This window comes from Rhinopithecus bieti, unplaced genomic scaffold (genome assembly GCF_001698545.2).
Source record: "Rhinopithecus bieti isolate Rb0 unplaced genomic scaffold, ASM169854v2 scaffold_13262, whole genome shotgun sequence".
Taxonomy (NCBI): Eukaryota; Metazoa; Chordata; class Mammalia; order Primates; family Cercopithecidae; genus Rhinopithecus; species Rhinopithecus bieti.
In genome coordinates, this window is record NW_016808004.1 from 2,301,958 (window position 1) to 2,318,324 (window position 16,367).

Below are 16,367 nucleotides of genomic sequence, written 5' to 3' on the forward strand. Positions count from 1 at the left end.
ATTTTTTTAGTAGAGACGGGGTTTCACCGTGTTAGCCAGGATGGTCTCGATCTCCTGACCTCGTGATCCGCCCGTCTCGGCCTCCCAAAGTGCTGGGATTACAGGCTTGAGCCACCGCGCCCGGCCGTAAACTTTCTACCCAAATGAAGATCAAAAGGTTTCTTCTAAGTTCCTTAAGCACTCCTGGGGGACAACTAAGTTGAGGTATGTTCCTTGTTCACAACTACCTGTGTTAAAAGAGTCCTCTCTAAGTAAAATTCCCATTTTTTCTAGTGTATCTTCAGAAGTTTGTACTCTTGAATTCTTGTGTTCTGTTTCCTGTGTTGCTCAGCTTATTTATAATGTACTTCTAAGGATGTTCACAACATTATAAAAGGGTCTTATCAATATTACACTTTCTTATGACTTCTTCAGATTTATAGTTAATTGCTCTGTTGAAACAGAACCATGCTCCTCTTAATTTACAGTTGCCTAGATTCAAAGCTCTTTTGTGGTACTAACCAGCACTGCTTGTCTTTTATGAAGGCGTACAAAACCATTCCCTCCAAGCGACTTCAAAATTGCAAAGTCTGATAAGCTCTATTAACACTTACTTTATTCACAGCACAAAGGTTTTGGTGGGTGAAACAGTTTGAATACAGAAGCTCTAAGCTTCTCAGTTGTATACATGGCACATGTATTCAACATGATTGATTTACTGTGGGAAAAAAATTTCAAAACCTAAAAAGCTCAAGGCCATAAAAGGTTTTGGAAGTAACAAAGGTAGCCTTCTGAATCACAAAATTAGGGGGCGTCACGTGAAACAGGAAATTCTGCTCTTTCACTGGGGGAAATTTCCAATCTTTGCCCCAGTTAAAAGCTTTCATGACTGTCTTCTGCCACTGTTTTAAAATTAGGTAAGGGATAATGTGTGGATGGCTCTAGGAATCTGCTGGGTATATCGGTATATATGCACATAAAAAAATCTGTACAAAAATAGAGACTGGGTAACAAAGCAAAACCCCATCTCTACAAAAAATAAAAAGTTAGGAAGGCATGGTAGTGTGCACCTGTATTCCCAGCTACTCTACTTGGGAGGCTGAAATGAGAGGATCCCTTGAGCCCAGGAGTTTGAGGCTGCAGTAAGCTATGATTGTGCCACTACACTCCAGCCTGGGTGACAGAGCAAGACCCTATCCTTTAAAAAAAAAAAAAAAATCTATGTATGTATGTATGAAAAAAAAACACACACACACACACACATTCCTAGTGCAGATTTGCTTACTGTGTGACCCTAGGTAAGTCACTAAAGTTCCTGTGCTCAAAAATGGGAAAAAAAGAAATAACCACATAAAGTGCCTACTAGACTGAGCCCTACCGACTTGGGCTCCTGAATTACAGCTATGGCCTGTATTCTGAATTCAAACCTCCAGAGTACCCTTTTTTTCCCCAGAGTTGGGCCAGGGCTGTGCTCTGCCCCCCAGGGATAGAGATTCACAGCTGGAACCCAACCCCCCGGATCTGGGCTGCTAAAGGTACCTCAAGACCCTGAGCCTAGGATCCTAGTCTCACAGCTGCTTGTAGGCTATGTCAGATACCAAGAGTCTCCCCATTGTTGGGAAAATGAGAACAGGAGGACCCAAAAGTCTTTATCAACAAGGATATTAACAACCTACTGCCATCACTACCAAAAAATTCTATACCCTAGCCCACTAAGGCATCCACACTTATTCCTGATGTTCAATGTAGCCAAAGAAGTTGCACAGAGACTATATCACTAAACCTACCTGCACACAGATTCATCACACTCTTCCCAACCGGCACACTAAGACCCAACTGCAGGTGAAACTCTTTGTCTATCAAAGCCACTTTAGAAAGTTTAAGAGAGTCAACAGTTTCGTTAGATGCACAAATATCAACACAGTGGTATAGAAACATGAAAAAGGAAGAAATATGACACCACCAAAGAAACATAACAACTCTTTAGTAATAGACCCTAATAAAAAGAAAATTTAAAACTGCTGGAAAAGGAACTCAATGATCTTTTTTGTTGTTGTTGTATGGCTTTTTTTTTTTTTTTTTGAGACAGGCTCTCACTCTGTTGCTCAGGCTGGAGTGCAGTGGTGCAAACATGGCTCACTGCAACCTCAACTTCCTGGGCTCAAGCAATCCTCCTGCCTCAGCCCCCCAAGTAGCTGGGACTATTGGGTGCGTACCACCACACCTGGCTCATTTTTTTGTCGTTTTCATAGAGATGGGGTCTTGCTATGTTCCCTAGGTTGATCTCAAACTCCTGAGCTCAAGTGATCCACCTTCCTTGGCCTCCCAAAGTGACGGGATAACAGGTGTAAGTCACCCATGCCTGGCCTAAAATAATAATCTTAAGGAAGCTTAATAAGATACCAGAAAATACAGACAGGTGAGTCAACAAAACCAGACAAATAATTCATGATATAAACAAGAAATTCAACAAAGAGACAGATATAAAAAATAACCAAACAGATATCCCACAGCTGAAGAATTCGATGAATTAAATAAAAAGTACAACAGAAAGTTTCAATAGCAGACTTAAGCAGAAGAAAGTCTCTGAACTTGATGACAGGCCATTTGAAACTACTCAGTTAACAGAACAAAACAAAATAAGGCTGGGCACAGTGGTTCATACCTGTAATCCTAACACTCTGGGAGGCTGAGGCAGGTGGATCACTTGAGGTCAGGAGTTTGAGACCAGCCTGGTTAACATGGTAAAACCTTGTCTCTACTAAAAATACAAAAATTAGCCAGCCATGGTGGCGCATGCCTGTAATCCCAGCTACCCGGGAGGTTGAGGCAGGAGAATAGCTGGAACCCCAGAGGCGGAGACTGCAGTGAGCTGAGATTGTGCCACTGCACCCCAACCTGGGCGACAGAGCAAGACTCTGTCTCCAAAAACAAAATAAAACAAAACAAAAATAATGAAAAAGAGTGAAGAAAGCTTGCAAGACTTATGGGACACCACTAAGTGAACAAATATGCATATTATATGATTTCTAGAAGAAGAGATGAAAAAAGGCATAGAAAACCTATTTAATGAAATAACAACTGAAAACTGTTCATATATGAGGAGAGATATGAACATCAAGGTCCAGGGAGCTCAAAGGTTCCCAAATATATTTAACCCAGAAAGGTCCACTTTATATTATAGTCCTAAATAATGAAAAGTCAAACACAAAGAGAGTACTCTAAAAATAGCAAGAAAAAAGAGTCAAGAAAATTATAAGGGAATAACAACATATTTCTCAGTGGAAACCTTACAGGCCAGGAGAGAATGAAATGATATGTGCAAAGCAATGGAAAGAAAAAAAAAACCATCAGCCAGAAATACTATATATAGCAAAGCTATCCTTCAGAAATGAGAGAGCAATAAAGTCTTTCCCAGACAACCAAAAACTGAGGAAGTTTTTCACCACTAGACTGGCCTTACAAGAAATGCTCAAGAGAAACCTGCATCTGGAGGTCAAAAGATGATAATTACCATCATAAAAACAGGTAAATCTATAAAACTCACTGATAAAGCAGATACACAAAGGAGAAAAAGAATCAAACCGTATCACTACAGAAAACCACCAAGTTGTGATGGTTAACAGTAAGAGAAGAGAGGAACAAAGAATATATAAAGCAACCAGAAAAAGATTAACAAAATGAGAGGAGTAATTCCTCACCTGTGAAAAACAGCCTTGAATATAAACCGATTATATTCCCCCATTTACAAGATGCAGACTGGATGAACAGATAAAAAACCATGACCCAACTATATCCTGCCTACAAGAAACTCACTTCACCTATAAAGTTATATACAGGCTAAAAATGAAGGGATGGAAAAAGATATTCTACACAAATGGAAACCAAAAGCAAGAAGGAGTAGATATATCAAAAGATCTTAAGTCAAAGCTGTAAAAAGGGACAAAGAAGGTAATTATATAATGATAAAGGAACAATTCAGCAATAGGATATAACTAATTATAAATATATGTGTGCTCAACGTCAGAGCACTCAGAAAGATAAAATATTATTGGATCTAATGGGAAAGCTAGATTCCAATATGATAATTGTTGGGGGCTTCAACATCCCATTCTCAGCACTGGATAGATCACCTAGACAGAAAATCAACAAAGCAGCACTGGATTTAAACATCACTTTAGACCAAATATACCTGACAGACATTTACAAAACGTTTCATCCAACAGATTCAGAGTACATTCTTTTCATCAGCACATGGAATATTCTCCAGGACAGGCAACATGTTAGGCCTCAAAACAAGTTTCAACAAGTTTAATATAAATGGTATATCAAATATCTTTTCTGACCATAAGGGAATAAAACTAGAGATCAATAACAAGAGGAACTTTAGAAACTGTCTAAACACATGGAAATTCAACAACATGCTCCTGAATATGGTGTCAATGAAGAAATCAAGAAGAAAAATTTTAAATTTCTTAAAACAACTGAAAATAGAAACACCATACTACAGCCTAAGGGGTATAGCAATAAACACATCAAAAAAGTAGAGATTTCGCCAGGCGCGGTGGCTCACGCCTGTAATCCCAGCTCTCAGGGAGGCAGAGGCGGGAGGATAGCTTGAGCCCAGGAGTTCGAGACCTGCCTGGGTGATACAGCGAGACCCCGTTCTCCACAAAAAGGAAAAAAAAAAAAAAAAGACAAAAAAGTAGAGATTTCAAATAAACAACCTAATGATGCATATCAAGAAACCAGAAAAGAAAAAAAAAAAACAAGTCCAAATTCAGTAGAAGGAAAGAAATAACAAAGAGCAGAAATCAAAAAAATTACGACCAAAAGTTGCAAAAGATCAATGAAACAAAAAGTTGTTTTTTTTAAAAAAAGATAGACAAAACCAACAAAACATTAGCTAGACTAACCAAGAAAAAAATGAGAAGACCCAAATAAATGAAATCAGAAACGAAAAAGGAGACATTACAACTGATACCACAGAAATACAAAGAATCATTAGAGACTATTATGAACAACTATATGCTAACGAACTGGAAAATCTAATGGAAATGGATAAATTCCTGGACATACACCACCAACCAAAATTGAACCATGAAGAAACAGAAAACCTGAACTAATTATAAGTAATAAGACTGAAGCAGTAATAAAACTTCTTCCATCGAAGGAAAGGCCAGAACCTGATGGCTTCTGATATAGTTCAAATATTTGCCCCCGTTCAAATTTCATGTAGAATTGTAATCTCCAGTGCTGGAGGTGGGGCCTGGTGGGAAGTGTTTGAATCATGCCAGTGCTGTCTTCATGATAAGTGACTTCTCATGAGATCTGGTCATTTAAAAGGGTATGGCACTTCCCCCCTACCCCAGGTGCTCTTGTTCCTGCTTTTGTATTGTGATGTACCAGTCCCCACTCTGCCTTCTGCCATGACTGTAAGCTTTCTGAAGCCTCATCAGAAGCCAAGCAGAAGCCTGGTGCCACATTTCCTGTACAGCCTGTAGAACCATGAGCCAATTAAACCTCTTTTCTTTATAATTTATACAGTCTCAGGTGTTTCCTCATAGCAATGCAAGAATGACCTAATACAGCTTCCCTACTGAATTCTACCAGATTTATATAAAGAACTAATATAAATTCTTCTAAAACACTTCCAGAGAAGTGAAAAGGAGAAAATTCTTTCAAACTCATTCTGAGTCCAGGATTACCCTGATGCCAAAACCAGACCGGGACACAACAATAAAACTACACAGCAATATTCCTCATGAACACAGATGCAAAAATCCTTAACAAAATACTAGCAAATCAAATCCAATAATGTATAAAAAAGATAATTCACCATGATCAAGTGGGATTTATTCCAGGGATGCAAGAATGATTCAACATACATAAATTAATATATGTGATATATCTCATGAATAGAATAATGGACAAAACCGTATGATCATCTCAATAGACACAGAAAAGGCATTTGATACAATTCAACATCCTTTCATGATTTAAAAAAAAAAATCCTCGGCTGGGCGTGGTGGCTCTCGCCTGTAATCCCATCACTTTGGGAGGCTAAGGAGGGAGGATCACGAGGTCAAGAGATTGAGACCATCCTGGCCAACATGGTGAAACCTCATCTCTACTAAAAATACAAAAATTAGCTAGGTGTGGCGGCATGTGCCTGTAATCCCAGCTACTCTGAAGGCTGAGGCAGGAGAATCGCTTGAACCAGGGAGGCAGAGGTTGCAGTGAGCTGAGATTGTGCCACTGCACTTTGGCCTGGGAGACAGACCAAGACTCCGTCTCAAACAAAACAAAACAAAACCCTCAACAAACTAGGTACAGAAGGAACATACCTCAATACCACAAAGGTCATATAGGACAAATACAGGTAACATCATTCCAAACATGGAAAAGCTGAATTTCTCCCAAAAAAATTGGAACAAGACAGGATGCCCACTCTTACCACTCTAATTCAACGCAATACTAGAAGTACTATCCAGAGCAAACAGGCAAGAAAAAGACATAAAGGGTATCCAAATTGAAAAGGAGGAAGTCAAATTGTCCCTATATGAAAATGACATGATTGTAGATGTGGAAAATCCTAAAACCACCACCAAAAAATTCCTTAAATGAATTTAAAAATTTAGTAAAGTTACAAGATACAAAAGCGACATACAAAATTATTAGCCATGTGCCTGTAGTCCCAGCTACTCAGGAGGCTGAGACAGAAGGATCACTTGAGCCTGAGAAGTGGAGGTTGCAGTGAGCCGAGATCATACACCACTGCACTCCAGCCTGGGTGACTGAGTGAGACCCTGTTTCAAAAAAATAAATAAATAGGCCGGGCATAGTGGCTCATGCCTGTAATCCCAGCACTTTGGGAGGCCTAGGCGGGTGGATCACCTAAGGTCAGGAGTTCGAAAACAGCCTGGCCAACATGGTGAAATGCTGTCTCTACTAAAATACAAAATTAGACAGGCGTGATGGTGGGCACCTGTAATGCCAGCTACTTGGGAGGCTGAGGCAGGAGAATTGCTTGAACCTGGGAGGNGTCCCTATATGAAAATGACATGATTGTAGATGTGGAAAATCCTAAAACCACCACCAAAAAATTCCTTAAATGAATTTAAAAATTTAGTAAAGTTACAAGATACAAAAGCGACATACAAAAATTATTAGCCATGTGCCTGTAGTCCCAGCTACTCAGGAGGCTGAGACAGAAGGATCACTTGAGCCTGAGAAGTGGAGGTTGCAGTGAGCCGAGATCATACACCACTGCACTCCAGCCTGGGTGACTGAGTGAGACCCTGTTTCAAAAAAATAAATAAATAGGCCGGGCATAGTGGCTCATGCCTGTAATCCCAGCACTTTGGGAGGCCTAGGCGGGTGGATCACCTAAGGTCAGGAGTTCGAAAACAGCCTGGCCAACATGGTGAAATGCTGTCTCTACTAAAAATACAAAAATTAGACAGGCGTGATGGTGGGCACCTGTAATGCCAGCTACTTGGGAGGCTGAGGCAGGAGAATTGCTTGAACCTGGGAGGCAGAGGTTGCAGTGAGCCAAGATCGCGCCACTGCACTCCAGCCTGGGCGACAGAGTGAGACTCTGTCTCAAAAAATAAAAATAAAATAAAAAATAAATAAATTAGTAGCATCTCTACATACCAATAACTAACTAGTGGAAAAAAATCAAGAAAACATTCCATTTACAATAGCTACAAAAAAAAAAAACCCTAGAAATAAATTCAACCAATGATATGAAAGATCTCTACAAGGGAAACTATAAAACACTGGTGAAGGAAACTGAAAAATTAAAAAAAAAAAAAAAAAAAAAAAAAAAGAGTGTGGGCCGGGGGGAGACATCCCTTATTCGTAGATTGGAAGAATACTGTAAAAATATTCATAATGCCAAAAGCAATATATAGCTTCAACACAATCTGTATCAAAATACCAATGATATCCTTCACAGAAATAGAAAAAACAATCCTAAAACTCTTAGGAAATCACAGAAGAATCTGAATAGCCAAAGCAATCCTAAGCAAATAGAACAAAGCAAGGCCAGGCATAATGGCTCACACCTGTAATCCCAGCACTTTGGGAGGCTGAGGCAGGTGGATCACTGGAGTCCAGGAGTTTGATGCCTGCCTGTGTAATATGGTGAAACCCTGCCTCTACAAAAAATTAGCTGGGCATGGTGAGGGAGGCTGAGGTGGGAGGATCACCTCAGCCTGGGAGACTGAAGCTATAGTGAGCTGTGATCACACCACTGCACTACAACTTGGGTAACACAGTAAGACTCTGTCTCAAGGGGGAAAAAAAAGAAAGAACACAGCTGGAGGCATCACCCACTAATCACGCACTACTTGATGTCAAAATATACTACAAAGCTACAGTAACCAAACAGCATGTTACTGGCATAAATAGACAAACAGACCAAGGGAAGAGAGGAGAGAACTCAGAAATAAACCCATGTATTTAGAACCAGCTAATTTTCAACAAACGTGCCAAGAATATTCAGTAGGGAAAAGATGGTCTGTTTAGAAAAATGAAACCAGACCCCTATCTCTAACTATACAAAAAAAAATCAAATCGAAGTGGATTAAAGACTTAGATGTAAGACCTGAAACTATGAAACTACTAGAATAAAACACTGGGGAAATGCTTCATGACATTGGTCTGGGCAAAAATCTTTCAGGTAAGACCTCAAAAACACAGGCAACAGAAGTAAAAATAGACAAATGGAATTTCATCAAGCTAAGAAGCTTCTGCACAGCAAAGGAAACAACTGAGTGAAGAGACAACCAGTAGAATAAGAGAAAATATAATATATGCAAACATGTATCTAATATATAACAGCCAGGATATATATGCAATTCAAACAACTCAATAGCAAAAAATAGTACCAATAATAATCTGATTTAAAAATGGGCAAATGATCTTCATAGTCATTATCAAATCAGTTTATCAAAAACATATGTGTACGTCCATGTTTATTACAGCACTATTCATAATAGCAAAGATAATGCAATTAACCTAAGTGTCCATTAACAGATGAAAGGATAAAGAAAATGTGGTACATATACATAAGGAAATACTATTCACCCATAAAAAAGAATGAAATTCATGCCAATAATCCCAGCTCTCAGGGAGGCAGAGGCGGGAGGATAGTTTGAGCCCAGGAGTTCGGGACCTGACTGGGCAGTATAGCGAGACCCTGTGCTCCACAAAAAGGAAAAAAAAAAAAAGAAGGAAATTCTGTCATTTGCAGCAACACAGATGGAACTGGCGGCCTTTATGATAAGTGAAATAAGCTAGGCAGGGAAAGATAAATATCACATGTTCTCGCTCATGTGAAAACTTAAAAAGTTGATCTCATATAGAATGATGGTTACCAGAGGCTGGGAACGTTTGGCTGTGGGGAAGATGAAGAGAGTTTGGTTAAGGGGTACAAACATACAGTTAGAAGCAATAAATTCTAGTGTTGACAGCACAGCAGAGTGACTACAGTTAACAATAATTTATTGTATATTTCAAAATAGCCAGATGAGTAAATTTGAAATGTTCCCAACACAAAGAAATGGTAAATGTTTGAGGTAATGCATATCTTAACCACCCTGACTTGATAATTACACATAGATATGCATGTATCAAAATATCACATATATCCCATAAATAGGTGTTATTATGTACCAATTTTAAAAATGAACTGGTATTTAACAAGTTCATCGGCTTTCTCTGCCCAGTGAAATTTTGTTTTGATTACTGCATTGGTGAAGTTTCAATTATGGTCTTGTTAAGGCTAGACAGAGTGGTTCATGCCCAGCACTTTGGGCAGCCAAGGCGAGAGGATCACCTGGGGCCAAGAGTTCAAGACCAGCCTGGTCAACATAATGAGACTCCGTCCCTACAAAAAACTAAAAATATTAGCCAGTTATGGTGTCATGCGCCTGTAGTCCCAGCTACTTGGGAGGCTGAGGTGGGAGGATCACTAGAGCCCAAGAATTTGAGGCTGCAGCGAGCTAAGATTGCACCATCACACTCTAGCCTCAGAATCAGAGCAAGAATCTGTTTCCTTAAAAAAAAGGCGGGGGGGGGGACGGGAATCTTGTCATTTTTTAATTTCAGGATTAGCTTCTCCTTTATAAGAGAGTGAAAGCAGAAGAGTCACTAGATCACAATAGCTGCTGGAAAGCCCGGATATGGCAGCCCAGACTTAAAAATTTCAGGCTATGTCAGAGACCCCCATTTTCCTGTCATTTACTGCAGAGAATCCTATTTTCCTGCCATTTACCTACCCTCTAAACCCTCAATCCTCCTTCATTTGCTCCTGTCTTTCCTGACTCATTCCCCTCCCTCTCTTTTTCCTCCCACTTCAGCTGCATGCTTGGTTCTGGCTTATTCATCTTCTATTCAATTACCGAATATACACCAGGCTGTTGTCATGTTGTCAGCCCATACCTAGCTATGGAGTCATTCTCATACTGTCACTCTTCCTAATATGGATCTGTTTCAGCCACAGGCTCTTTCATATCTCTGTCCCAAACCTCTCATCCACCAAATCTTGTTCCTGTGTGCTAGAATACAAGCAAAAGTGAGAGCTATGCTGGACAAAAGATTTGTGGACTGGGAAATTTTTTAATTGATAATGTATGTACCTTCCTAAGTAAAAGACCCTAAGGGAATACTGAACCTAAAATAATTCCCATAAAAAGAAAATGAAATTAAAACTTGCCTATGGTGACTATAATATAATTAACATAACAACGATGGAAGAAAATAAGAAAATAGTTATAAGACTTTACAATTTGGTTTCCGTAAGAAATGAAAAAATGATAGCTAACAGGAAGATAAAATGTTTATTCTGTTTCAAGGTTTTCACGGTCCCCTTTACTTTCTTTCTTGATTATCTTGGAGATATCAACTCTTAAGCATTAAGTCTTGAAAATACTGGTGGTAAAACGATAACCAACAAATGAAGCTTGAAAAGTGCAACCAGTCAGTAGAAAACAAAGTGGAATGGAAGGGAAAGAGTTAGAGGTCACACAAGGAAAAGCAGAGACAATGTAGAAGACCTCCAACCAGAACCACATTCACAATTATCCAGTGCTGTCATTTTTGTTCTATCTCTACATAATTAGAGAACTGGTATGAATTTCTAGATCAGGTGGTCAAAGTGAAACTGGGGTCCAAAAGGCCAAGATAATGATTAAGAGTTGGGTACTGGGCCGGGCGCAGTGGCTCAAGCCTGTAATCCCAGCACTTTGGGAAGCCGAAACAGGCGGATCACGAGGTCAGAAGATCGAGACCATCCTGGCTAACACAGTGAAACCCCGTCTCTACTAAAAAAATACAAAAAAAACCAGCCGGGCGAGGTGGCGGGCGCCTGTAGTCCCAGCTACTCGGGAGGCTGAGACGGGAGAATGGCGTAAACCCAGAAGGCGGAGCTTGCAGTGAGCTGAGATCCGGCCACTGCACTCCAGCCCGGGCGACAGAGCGAGACTCCGTCTCAACAAAAAAAAAAGAGTTGGGTACTGAAGAAACTGGTCATAGTCCCAGGACAACAAAAAAGTTCCTATTTCTGGAATTTAATGTCTCAAGCTCTGGATATCACAGCAACAGGTATTGTTTAAATTCATAATCAATCATTTCTCCCAAATAATTTCATACATTTATTTTATAAGCAATGATTAATTCACCGAACAAACCTAAGTCACAAAGGGCACAAAGGGCTTTCTGTTTAAGTCTTCCTAATCCAAATATTTTATAATTTATAGGACAGTAATGAACAATTACAGACAAAACACTAGTGAGTAAAAATACTAATTATGTTACTGTGGTCTTTGTGTGGCTTTGGCACAAAAGGTTGTTTATTTACAACGCTGCAACATCACCTTGGTAATGAAAAGAGTGGCATATGTGTGCTGGCTGCTCAAATATTAACTACCAATGAGTCATACTTGCAGCTGAGACTTACTCTGAAAAAAATAGGGGGAAGAATGCTGTGCCTGTAAGTGAGAAACAACCTCTGGTGTTCATGCTCACATTTACAATGAGACATGGTGAAATCTTGTCTATTTTCTTGTCAACTGATCTTCTTTCAAAATAAATTTCCTTTTTTTGACCATCACAAGGAATATTATTATTAATAACATTGGTAAAAATCTAAAAAGGCAAGCTTATTAAATCTTCCTAACTTCTTTCTGCCACTAAACTACTTACTGACTGGTTACTATGTGACAGAATGACATCACACTCAGCCTTAAGATACACTTGAGATACAAGGGTGAAGAAGACACAAGCCTTGTTTTCAAGGAGCTTATAATCTTATGGCAGGGAGTGGGAGAGAGTGGAACCAATATGCAATTACAATTAAAAAAAAGTCAAGGTATAATCATCAATAGGATAATATAATCATGATTTTAAAAATATCCCAATCTCCTTCCTCATCTGGACTCTGGAAAAAATAAAATAAAAAATATGGCCAGGCACAGTGGCTCATGTCTGTAATCCCAGCACTTAGAGAGGCCGAGGCAGGTGGATCACAAGGTCAGGAGATCAAGACCATCCTGGCCAACATGGTGAAACCCCGTCTCTACCAAAAATACGAAAAAAACTAGCTGGGTGTGGTGGTGTGCGCCTGTAATCCCAGCTACTTGGGAGGCTGAGGCAGAAGAATCGCTTGAACCCGGGAGGCAAAGATTGCAGTGAGCCGAGATCGCGCCACTGCACTCTCAGCCTGGCGACAGAGTGAGATTCTGTTTCAAAAAAAAAAATATATATATATATACATATACACACATATATATATATATTTGTATATAGATATAGACATCTATCTATCTCCATGCCAGTGAGGTAATAATGGGATAAAATAAAATGACATTTCAGAGGTTTAGGAGCTCAAAATCAATTCTATAACTATAAAGTTCAGAAAGCCTTGATTGATGGCAGTTATGTTTTTAAAAAAAGATTTATAGGTTTTAGCTGAGTACAATTCCATAAAAGCACAAAAGTCAACTATGTGAAATGGCTGCTACAAAACTACTGTATGTGGTTATCACTTCATAATGTATATCAAAAATCATGCTGTACATCTTAAAATATACAATTTTTATTTATCAATTCTACCTGAATAAAGCTGAGGGAAGAAAAAGAAAATGTAGCCGGGCGCCGTGGCTCAAGCCTGCAATCCCAGCACTTTGGGAGGCCGAGACGGGCGGATCACGAGGTCAGGAGATCGAAACCATCCTGGCTAACACAGTGAAACCCCGTCTCTACTAAAAAATACAAAAAAAACTAGCCGGGCGAGATGGCGGGCGCCTGTAGTCCCAGCTACTTGGGAGACTGAGGCAGGAGAATGGCGTGAACCCGGGAGGCGGAGCTTGCAGTGAGCTGAGATCCAGCCACTGCACTCCAGCCCGGGCGACAGAGTGAGACTCCGTCTCAAAAAAAAAAAAAGAAAAAGAAAATGTAATTAAAAGAAATGTGTCCAGATCAAGGAGGATAGTAATCCCACTATCTCCATGTCTACAGTTACTTGTGCTATTTTATGAGGCTCACTCAAGACGAGCATCAAAAAACTAGCCATGTTGAATATGTATGTGCCCATGCTTGCTAGTGGAGCACCGATACTGAAGTATCTGTGTAAACCATGTTATGTAAAAAGGTGGATACCTGGCTTAAAAGAAGCCTTAGAGGTGGATGGTAGAGAGAACAATGTATAACAACTGTGACAAATGTCTCTGAGCTGGTAGAAAATTAAAAAAAATAAAAAAGGCCCCAACGGTGTTTCATAGAAATAAAACAAAGGCAAATTTGGCCAGGCGCGGTGGCTCATACCTATAATCCCAGCAATTTGAGAGGCCAAGATGGGTGGATCACGAGGTCAGGAGATCAAGACCATCCTGACTAACATGGTGAAAACCCATCTCTACTAAAAAAACACAAAAAATTGGCCAGGAGTGGTGGCTCATACCTGTAATCCCAGCACTTTGGGAGGCCAAGGCAGGCGGATCATGAGGTCAGGAGATCGAGACCATCCTGGCTAACACAGTGAAACCCTGTCTCTACTAAAAATACAAAAAAAAAAAAACTAGCTGGGCATGGTGGCGGGCGCCTGTAGTCCCAGCTACTCAGAAGGCTGAGGCAGGAGAATGGCATGAACCCAGGAGGCAGAGCTTGCAGTGAGCCAAGATCGTGCCTGCACTCCAGCCTGATCGACAGAGTCTCTGTCTCAAAAAAAAGAAAAAGAAAAAAAGAAAAAATTACCCGGGCATGGTGGCACATGCCTATAGTCCCAGCTACTCGGGAGGCTGAGGCAGGGGAATCACTTGAACCTGGGAGGCAGAAGTTGTAGTGAGCCAAAATCGTGCCACTGCACTCCAGCCTGGTGACAGAGCAAGACTCCATCTAAATTTAAAAATAATAATAATAATAAAATAATAAATAAATAAATAAATGGCAAATTTGGGCCTAATATGAAGGACTTCAAATACATTGGACTTTCCCACATTAAATTAGCCTGAAGAGTGGTAAACTCTATGACTAGAAGAAAGTAGTCAAGCAGATTTAGATGACTATTAAGAAAATCCTGAAAGCAATTCTTACACTAGGAGGTAGGGGTATCAAGGGGATTTGAAACAGATAACTAAAGCTCTTCCTATCTTGGAAAAGTATATAGCTACCTTGTTAGCTGCAGGCAAGGGTATTAAGATGATGCCCACCACAGCTCCTTTAAGAGTAGTGGGTGATCTCAAGAAGCAGAAAAGAGGCCAGTAATCACCACTGAACTGCATATAAGACCTAGAAGGCTTTGTGATCTTTACATGTTTGTTAGAAAAGGTACAGGGAGACAGACCAACAATGGCCAGCCTACCTGACTATGAGTCAACAGTTGGCCTAAACAGTACAACAGAGCCCTCCTATTCCCACTCATGACAATGATGGATGTACCAGTCTCAGAGATTCCAGTTTTTCCTTGCTGCTTAAGTGAAAGGCAATTTGTATAGTCACCTTTCCTCTAATGCCCTCCCTATTTACTCCTTGTTTTTAGTGCACAGAGAATGCTGAAACTTCAAGGGCTTGCAATTTTCTATATTTGGGAAGAGTACCAACCCGGCAGCACAGATGTTATTCCTACCTAACAAATTCATTAGATTTTTTGGCTCTATATTGAAAAGGGAAGATTGGTCTGATTTGGTGGATCTATTTGAAAGGGCTTACAGAGGAAATCCTGAAAACTGGCCTGTTCACTTCCCCACTTAAACTTCTAAGTTGGACTGGATTAAGCATGTTTTTACCTGACCCTTAGATTTATGAGACATACACAAACATGCTTATCATAAGTGGGCTGTGACAGTCTTTTCCCTAAAATTTATGAAACCTGGAATAACTTAACAACATTATGAAACCAGGAATATAAGAGGAACAACAATTAAAATGTAGTTCTGGGGCATCTGGGAAGATAAGCCTCAAGTTATGTATACATCCTGTGAACTCAGTTGCCAGTCTTAAATCTTATGCCAAAAACATTCCAGTCAATTAACAAATATATACTGAGAGGTGACTGTGAGCAAGAACTCATACTAAGTTCAATGGAAGACAAGTCCATTGTGGGCTCTCTGGGTTATTACTATAGCTGATTATTGCTATAGTCAGGGTATAATAAAACTTGAATAACACACAATGACTCATATAATTCTAAATATTTTAGGAAGTAGAACTCAAATTCCTTCAGTAGTACCTTCAATAGGGTTACCTGAAATAGAAACCAATGGTATGATGGCTCATGCCTGTAATCCCAGCATTTTGGGAAGCTAAAGGCAGGAGGATCACTTGAGTCCAGGAGTTCAAGACCAGCCTGGGCAACACGGCAAAACCCCATCTCTACTAAAAATACAGAAAATTAGCCTGGTGTGGTGGTGCATGCCTACAGTCCCAGCTACTCAGGAGGCTGAGGCAGGAGAACTGCTTGAGCCTAGGAGGTCAAGGCTGTAGTGAGCTGTGATCCTGCCACTGCACTCTAGCCTGGGTGATGGGAGTGAGACCCTGTAGAAAGAAAAGAAAAGGAAAGGAAAAGGAAAAGGAAACAGGAAAAGAAAAGGAAAGGAAAAGGAAAAGGAAACAGGAGAAAGAAAAGGAAAGGAAAGGAAAGGAAAGGAAAGGAAAGGAAAGGAAAGGAAAGGAAAGGGGAAAAAGGAAAGAAAAGGAGAAGAGGAGACCCTGTCAAGAAAAGAAAGAAAGAAAGAAAGAAAGAAAGAAAGAAAGAAAGAAAGAAAGAAAGAAAGAAAGAAAGAAAGAAAGAGAAGAGAAGAGAAGAGAAGAGAAGAGAAGAGAAGAGAAGAGAAGAGAAGAGAAGAGAAGACAGGGAGGGAGGGAAAGGAGGGAGGGAGGGA

At 40.0% G+C, this 16,367-nt stretch overlaps 1 protein-coding gene across 13 annotated transcripts in view; it reads right to left on the reverse strand.

Moving 5' to 3' along the window:
* Positions 1–16,367, reverse strand: part of CSNK1G1 (casein kinase 1 gamma 1) — a 102,378-nt gene that overhangs the window by 76,493 nt on the left and 9,518 nt on the right. The window contains exon 1 of one of the 13 annotated variants that reach the window (XM_017885106.1): positions 14,658–14,678. The exons of the other annotated variants lie outside the window; for them this stretch is intronic. The gene's annotated coding sequence lies outside the window, so the exon portion shown is untranslated. Of the gene's footprint in view, positions 1–14,657; positions 14,679–16,367 lie in introns of those variants that run through there. 13 annotated transcript variants of the gene reach the window in all.